The sequence below is a fragment of the Muntiacus reevesi genome, chromosome 11 (genome assembly GCF_963930625.1).
Source record: "Muntiacus reevesi chromosome 11, mMunRee1.1, whole genome shotgun sequence".
NCBI classification, from domain to species: Eukaryota; Metazoa; Chordata; class Mammalia; order Artiodactyla; family Cervidae; genus Muntiacus; species Muntiacus reevesi.
This window is the reverse complement of record NC_089259.1, coordinates 50,141,024-50,149,051: the sequence shown is the minus strand read 5'-3', so window position 1 is coordinate 50,149,051 and position 8,028 is coordinate 50,141,024. Positions and strand designations below refer to the sequence as shown.

Sequence of the window (8,028 nt, the reverse complement as noted above, 5' to 3'; positions counted from 1 at the left end):
CAAAGTCTAAGAGCTCACAGGAAATATTTGTTGCAGAAGGCAAGTGTGTAATGAAGACAGCTAGCCTTTCAGGAGGGCCAACACAGTGAAAGAGTGATAAAAACCCCAACAAATGAAAGGACAAGCATGTATGAATAGAATATGTGGTGTGAATTGAATACTCAGAAGAAAATTTAAAGAAATATGTTTCATATAGTCAGAGATAAAGAAGTAAATCTCATCCATAAAACAAGATAATAGATAATAATAGGCATATCAATGTATATATAGTATATAATTGTTGAAATAATATTCAACAAATAACAATGAAAATGTTTGACTTTAAGATTAAAACTAAGTGAAATGAAATCACAAGGTAAAAAGTCATCTAGACTAGAATGCAGGATTTATGAAGACAGGGGTCTTTGTTTCATGTGATCACAGCTGTACCAACAGTGCCGAAGAGTCACACCTTGAATGTAGGTGATGTGTTAAGTGAAACAGTGAAGGAACCCCCAACTTCTTCCATCCTTTTTGTCAGAGAAGGGTCTTCAACTGTGCCCTTCTTGTGTCTCCATTTTTTCCTTCTGCACTTTCTCTTCCCTGTTCACTGATAAACAAATTTAACTAACAAACTAACTAATGCTTCTTTCAGCTTGAATGCCTCCCCATAATTGCTTCTGGAATTTCATTCATGGAAATGCAAGCTTCATCTGTTGCTTCAGTTTTTGGATCCATTTATCCACAACTCTCTGCAGTCTCTTCCTTCCAGTCAATCATTGTTTTCAGTCCTCTTATTTACTGACATTTTTGCAGCTTTTCGCTGTGCTGATTGTTCTTGTTTTAATTTGCTGTCCCTGGATCTTGTGTTGTTTCTCTTCACCTCTAACTGCAGGTCATTTCTTTCTTCCTTTTGTGACTGGCTTCTGCTTCTCTGACTGCCCCTTAAATTTCCAAGATGTCACCTTCAATTCTCTTACCTTTCACTCTAAAAGCTCTATTCAGGTGATCTCAACAAATCCTTAGCTTCAGTCACTAACAACAATGCACAATTCTTAAATTTATGTTCCCTGCCTGAAGCCTTTTCCTGAATCCTGGTATTATATTTCTCACCAGTGTGCCGTCCAGTTGAAGGAGAAGAATGTGATACAGACAACACAAGCTGTGATTATGGCCACTGCAAGAAGAAAACAGTTCTGGGTTACTCCACTTATTAGCTATGTGATTTTCAAACATCATGTGAGCTCTCTTCTCATCATAGGAAGAAGAGTAATACCTATTTGACTTGGCTTTTGATTAGATTAAAATTCAGTGTAGCATTTAGAACAAAGTCTAGAACTGAGTCATCAATAGGTGTCTGCTGTTATTATTACTATTATGTAAACTTTTTAGCACATAAGCAAGGACTTGAGATCATATGAAGTTTCAGGTAAGGCTTCCTGGAGGAGGTTATCTGTGTGCTGAATTTTAAAGAATGAAGAGGAGATGAAATCAGTTGAAGGAGGGTAGGAAGGACATTTCAGGCTCTGGAAACAACTTACATAAAACAAAAGATGGAATCATATGCTATGTAGGATAAAATAAAGTAGGTAGATATTTCTAGAGTAGAAATTTTAAAGCAGAAAATGATCAGAGATAAAACTAGAAATTACATAAAGACTAGGTCGTGGAGAGTCTTGAATGCCATACTAAGAAGTGTGGTCGTTTAAAAAGTTGATGTTTAAACATGAAAGTGAAAGTGTCAGTGACTCAGTCATATCCAATTCTTTGCGACCCCGTGGGCTGTAGCTCACCAGGCCCCTCTGTCCATGGACTCCTCCAAGCAATAATACTGGAGTGGGTAGCCATTTCCTTCACCAGGGGATCTTCCCAATCCAGGAATCAAACTCAGATCTCCGGTATTGCAGGCAAATTCTCTTTCTCCTCATTCTAGATGGAGTCACTTTAGCAGCACATGGTAAAATGCCATTAAGACAAAACATTTAAAAATCAAAAAGTAAGACATACATTATTTGAAAACCTGCAAGGACTGTGTTCATAAGTATGGCATCTCCTAGGAACTCCCCTAAAATAATGGGAAGTTTTGAAGGATAATGGAGGTGCCACACCAGTTACCTGGGGCAAAGTCTGATACTGATGATAACCATTTCTGTGGATGGATCAAATGCAGGTTACACTATTAACTCTAATGTGTCCAAATGTAATAAGTGTAATTATAGAACTATAAGTACAATGGGGACAAAAAGAAAGGATTCAATTAGAGAGGCAGAAACAGAACATCAAGTAGGTGTGGAATTCTAAATTGTACATAATGAACATCAATTGTGGTTAAAACACAGTGAGAAATACAGACAGGTGGTATAAAATGAAGCTTAAGCACAGCTTGGGAGTCACTGAGAAAGGCATTTACTGTCTTGCCAACAATTTTTAGTTTTCTTCCATATGGGTAACAGAAATTGGTATTTTATCATATTTATTGGTTTCTGAATGTGTTTTATTTATTGTTATGGAATAATGGAATGAAAGAAATGAAATTACTATGGAGATATATAAAATTAAATGCTGGACATTGTATTTGAATTCATATCTACATTTTCTGATTATATGTGTTAGGTAGCAGATTTAAATCTCCTTCACTTCAGGAAATAGGAGAAAGAGAATACCAATCAGATGAGAACTGAGGTCTTAACATTAAAATGTGTTTTATAATATATTCATTACATTTGTAACTGACCCATATAATAGGTTGACCATGTTTATTGCAGTTATTAATTCGGAATGTCTACAACAGTAGGGTGAAGTAAGATGTCAGAACCATTTAGTGAAGTCTATATTCTGATTAAGAATATGTATGCTGAGTTCTGCATTCATTCAAAGTAATCACAAGTAATAATAATCCATCTTATGTTTATACATCATATTTAATCATGAGAGAGTCCAGAGCTTTTGGTAAACTAAAATTATTTCCGTGTTCAACCATAACAATAATCATACTGAGTGAAATAGCATAATACACACTACAGGAACCTGAAAAAAATCTTACATATGCATGTGTTCAAAATACATGTTTTAAAATAAATACTGTGATTTCAAGCTAAAGATCTTGTTTATATACAGAATAAAATCTTAGAATCATAGCATCTTAATAAAGCAAGAAGAGACCTTGGTGATCACCTTTTCCAACATTTCATTTTACAGATGAGGAAACTAATTTCTACTATTTTGATTTCTTGCTAGTTCCTACTAAATTGCTGAATTATCTTCATGCCATTGCTTGTAAAATAATATATTATTCACTAAAGTGATATGAGATGTAGGTATTACTGAATTTGTATTACTACCATCAGCACCACTAGCACCCAGTTCAGAAATTCAGATCTTAAAAGCTCCAAGTATAAATTACTCAATATGGTGCCAAGTTCATTGCCAAGAGGAACGTCTAAATGAGAGGCAGAAATGGGTTAAGGACTGATGGGAGTAGTGTAAAATTGGAGTCCCTTCCCATCTGTGTCCTCCCTCCCTAAATCTGTGCTTGCTGGTCTTTATTCTAGTGAAAGAGTTGATGACAAACTCTTTGCCATCCTTTGGAGGGTTCAGAGGCCCTCCAAAAGACATAATGCCACATAGGTTATTCCAGCATTTGAACTGGGAATAATTTTTGACACCTGATTTCATCCACCAACTCTGCCATGTTAAGAGCAGGTTCTGAAATTGGAAGAACTGTCCAACTACACTGGCTAACTTTAGGCAGCTTCTGCCCCCTGCTTCCTGCCTTATTTTTTTCAATAAAAATGTTGATTTGAAGTCATTCTATGAGCCTCCAGCTACATTTGAGGTTTTATCTTCTCTTCCTCAGTTTAATTTTTTTTTTTTTTTTTTTTTTTTTTTGCACATTTAGATCCTTCCTATTCTGAAGATCCCAACTCACAGTTCCTGTTATGTATTGACCACCCCAGCCAGCACTGATGGGTCTAGTCTTTCTGTAATCTCAGGGTATTTTTTCTCTATCTTATTTTATTTTATGTGATCATAATCTGTTGCTTATCTGTGTCCTGGGAATGTTTTTGTCTGTTTGAATTCAGTTATAAACTCCTAAAAGACAAAAACCTGTTTGTCTTTCATGTTTCTCCAATGCCTTACCAGCATCCAAAGACATCCCTGGCCCTCAATAAATACATTTTGATACTAAACCATGAATTTTATTTACACTGCTTAGCTAAAGACTCTATATAGAGACATGTTCCTAAGAATCAATATTCCAATATTTTAGACTGGTATAAACATGTCTATCCAGAGAAGGCAATGGCAACCCACTCCAGTACTCTTGCCTGGAAAATCCCATGGACAGATGAGCCTGGTGGGCTGCAGTCCATGGGGTCGCGAAGTGTCGGACATGACTGAGCGACTTCACTTTCACTTTTCACTTTTCACTTTCATGCATTGGAAAAGGAAATGGCAACCCACTCCAGTGTTCTTGCTTGGTGAATCCCAGGGATGGTGGAGCCTGGTGGGCTGCCAGCTATGGGGTCACAAAGAGTCGGACATAACTGAAGCGACTTAGCAGCAGCAGCAGCAAACATGTCTATCAGTGGTCATTTTGACTAAAATCATTTTTAATTATTATTAATAATTTTCTATTTACTGTACAGAGTTAAAATCATAGACTCACAGTGCTTGAAGCTCCTAGAAAGGAGCTTCCTTGAAAGTAGATTAAAAGAAAACTTTTTTCTTTAAAAAACAATCAACAAATATTTCATGAATGAAGAACCATTTTATTAATTATTCCCATGAGCCTGCAGAAAGGCAGTGGAGTGAAAAGTCATGAACACAGGCTTTGCATTTAGATGGACAAGAGAGGAGGTTGCAGTTCTTTTATTTATTATCCTTGGGAATGTTACCTTGCTGAATATATGTCCTTATGTATAAAATGGGAAGCATGATATGTCTCTCGTTGAGTTTAAGAAACTTAAATGAAATGGAGAATGAAACTACTTAGTTTAGAGTATCTCAAGTATCTGTTGAGCCAAAATTCAGATTGATAAGGTAAGGGAAGGAGAGGGTGAGACGAGCTGAGAGAGTAGCACTGAAATAATATACATAACCATGTGTAAATTAGATACCTAATGGGAAGTGGCTATATAACACAGGGAGCTCAGCTCCATGCTCTGTGATGACCTAGAGCGGTAGGATGAGGGGGTGGGAAGGAGGTTCAAGAGGGAGGGGATATATGCATACTTGTGGCTGATTCGCATTGCGGTATGGCAGAAACCAACAGAGCACTAAAACAATTATCCTCCAATTAAAAATAAATTTTAAAAAACTCAGATTGAATTTCTAGCTCTACATGCTTAACATGGGAGTTGGTAACACCTCTAGATCAGCAAAGTCTACATAGAACACAAATGCACTGATATCTCTTATTTATATTGATGTCCATGGAGAAAGAGAACTTGGGAAGAGAAAAGTTTCTTTAGTGCCTCAATGGGAGATGAGAAGAGGGGAAAAGGAATCCAGCAGGCTGTCTGTTTATCCCAGAGAGAGAGAAAGTGTGTGTGTGTGTGTGTGTGTGTGTGTGTGTGTGTGTGTGTGTGTGTGTGCGCGCGCACGCGCACGCACATGAATGCTCTGTCTTGTCTGGTTCTTTGCGACCCCATGGACTATAACCTGCCAGGCTCCTCTGTCCATGGGATTTCCCAGGCAAGAATACTGGAGTGGGTTGCCGTTTCCTTCTCCAAGGGATCTTCCCAGCTCAGAAACAGAACCAGGTCACTTACATCTCTGGCATTGCTAAGTGGCTTCTTTACCACTGGGCTATCTGGGAAGATGGTTACCACGGTGGTGATAAGGAGACAATTATCACAGTGGTAGTCTCCACATACAGTCACTGACCATCTTTCCTTTCCTGGATGCCCTTGGTGTGCCTTACACTTAAGAGGTGGAGTCTCGCTTTTCTTTTCAGTCCGGCACTGAGTGGTTCTTCGGATCATGTCTGGTGGCTCCGCGGATTATAACAGAACCTGGCGGCCCAAAGGGAATGGACCCCGATGGTGTCATCAAGAGCAACTGGAATGAGATTGTTGATAACTTTGATGATATGAACTTAAAGGAGTCTCTTCTTCGGGGCATCTATGCTTATGGCTTTGATAAGCCATCAGCTATTCAGCAAAGAGCTGAATAATAATAATTCCATGTATTAAAGGGTATGATGTGATTGCTCAAGCTCAGTCACGTACTGGCAAGACAGCCACATTTGCTATTTCCACCCTGCAACAGTTGGCGATTGAGTTCAAGGAGACCCAAGCACTGGTATTGGCCCCCAGCAGAGAACTGGCTCAACAGATCCAAAAGGTAATTCTGGCACTTGGAGATTATATGGGAGCAACTTGTCATGCCTGCATTGGTGGAACAAATGTTCAAAATGAAATGCAAAAACTGCAGGCTGAAGCACCGCATATTGTTGTTGGAACACCAGGGAGAGAGTTTGATATGTTAAACAGAAGATATCTCTCTCCAAAATGGGTCAAAATGTTCGTTTTGGATGAAGCAGATGAAATGCTGAGCCGAGGGTTTAAGGATCAACTCTATGAGATTTTCCAAAAATTAAATACTAGTATTCAGGTGGTGTTGCTTTCTGCCACAATGCCAACGGATGTGTTGAAAGTGACCAAAAAATTCATGAGAGATCCAATTCGAATTTTGGTGAAAAAGGAAGAATTGACCCTTGAAGGAATCAAACAGTTTTATATTAATGTTGAAAGAGAGGAATGGAAGTTGGATACACTTTGTGACTTATACGAGACACTGACAATTAAACAGGCTGTTATTTTTCTCAATACAAGGCGCAAGGTGGACTGGCTCACAGAGAAAATGCATGCAGGGACTTCACAGTTTCTGCCCTGCATGGTGACATGGACCAGAAAGAAAGAGATGTTATTATGAGGGAATTTCGATCAGGGTCAAGCCGTGTTTTGATCACTACTGACTTGTTGGCTCGTGGAATTGATGTGCAACAAGTGTCTTTGGTTATAAACTATGATCTACCTATCAATCGTGAAAACTATATTCACAGAAATGGCAGAGGGGATGGATTTGGGAGGAAAGGTGTGGCTATAAACTTTGTTACTGAAGAAGACAAGAGGATTCTTCGTGACATTGAGACTTTCTACAATACTACAGTGGAGGAAATGCCAATGAATGTGGCCGACCTTATTTAATTCCTGGGATAAGATAGTTTTGAATGCAGTTCTCGCTGTTGCTAAATAGGCGATCACAACGTGCATTGTGCTTCTTTCTTTGGGAATGTTTGAATCTTGTCTCAATGCTCATAACAGATCAGAAATACAGATTTTGATAGCAAAGCGACATTAGTCGTGAGCTCTTGTGAGGAAATCATTGGCTTTATTCTCTTTAGAGTTAGACTGTTGGGGTGGGTATAAAAGATGGGGCCTATAAAATCTTTCTTTCTTAGAAATTTATTTCCTAGTTCTGTAGAAATGGTTGTATTAGATGTTCTCTATCATTTAATAATATACTTGTGGACTAACAGATATAAGTGCTGTATAAAACCAGCCAATTATGTTAAACTAGCATATCTGCCTTTATTGTGTTTGTCATTAGCCTGAATAGAAAGACCTTTAAAATTGATTTTTTTTTAGCATTTGAATGCATTTTGTTTGGTATTATATTTATTCAATAAAGTATTTAATTAGTGCTAAAAAAAAAAAAAAGAGGTGGAGTCTCTTTCCCATCTTTTGGGACACTCTCCAAGTTCCCCCTAGAACTTGGAAAGGCCCTGGTACAGGAACCACTCAAAAAATATTACTTCCCTTCCTCTGCATGTGTTGGTACAGCCCATGTCTGTTACTATGCTTGTTTCTAGCAGTAGGGCCATGTGTTCTGGGTTATTAATAATAATAAGTAAGATGTGTTGAGCACTTTAACATTTTTTCAAGTACTTTGACATAGTTATAGAATTTATCTCTACACAGTGATAGAGACATACTTTTAACCTCTCAGTAGAAAAGGAAGACTCAGAGAGATTATATTCCT

At 38.0% G+C, this 8,028-nt stretch overlaps 1 pseudogene; it reads left to right on the top strand.

Moving 5' to 3' along the window:
• The first annotated feature begins 5,964 nt into the window (after nt 1-5,964).
• On the top strand, nt 5,965-7,536 carry LOC136144239 (eukaryotic initiation factor 4A-II pseudogene; annotated as a pseudogene).
• The last annotated feature ends 492 nt before the right edge of the window (nt 7,537-8,028 follow it).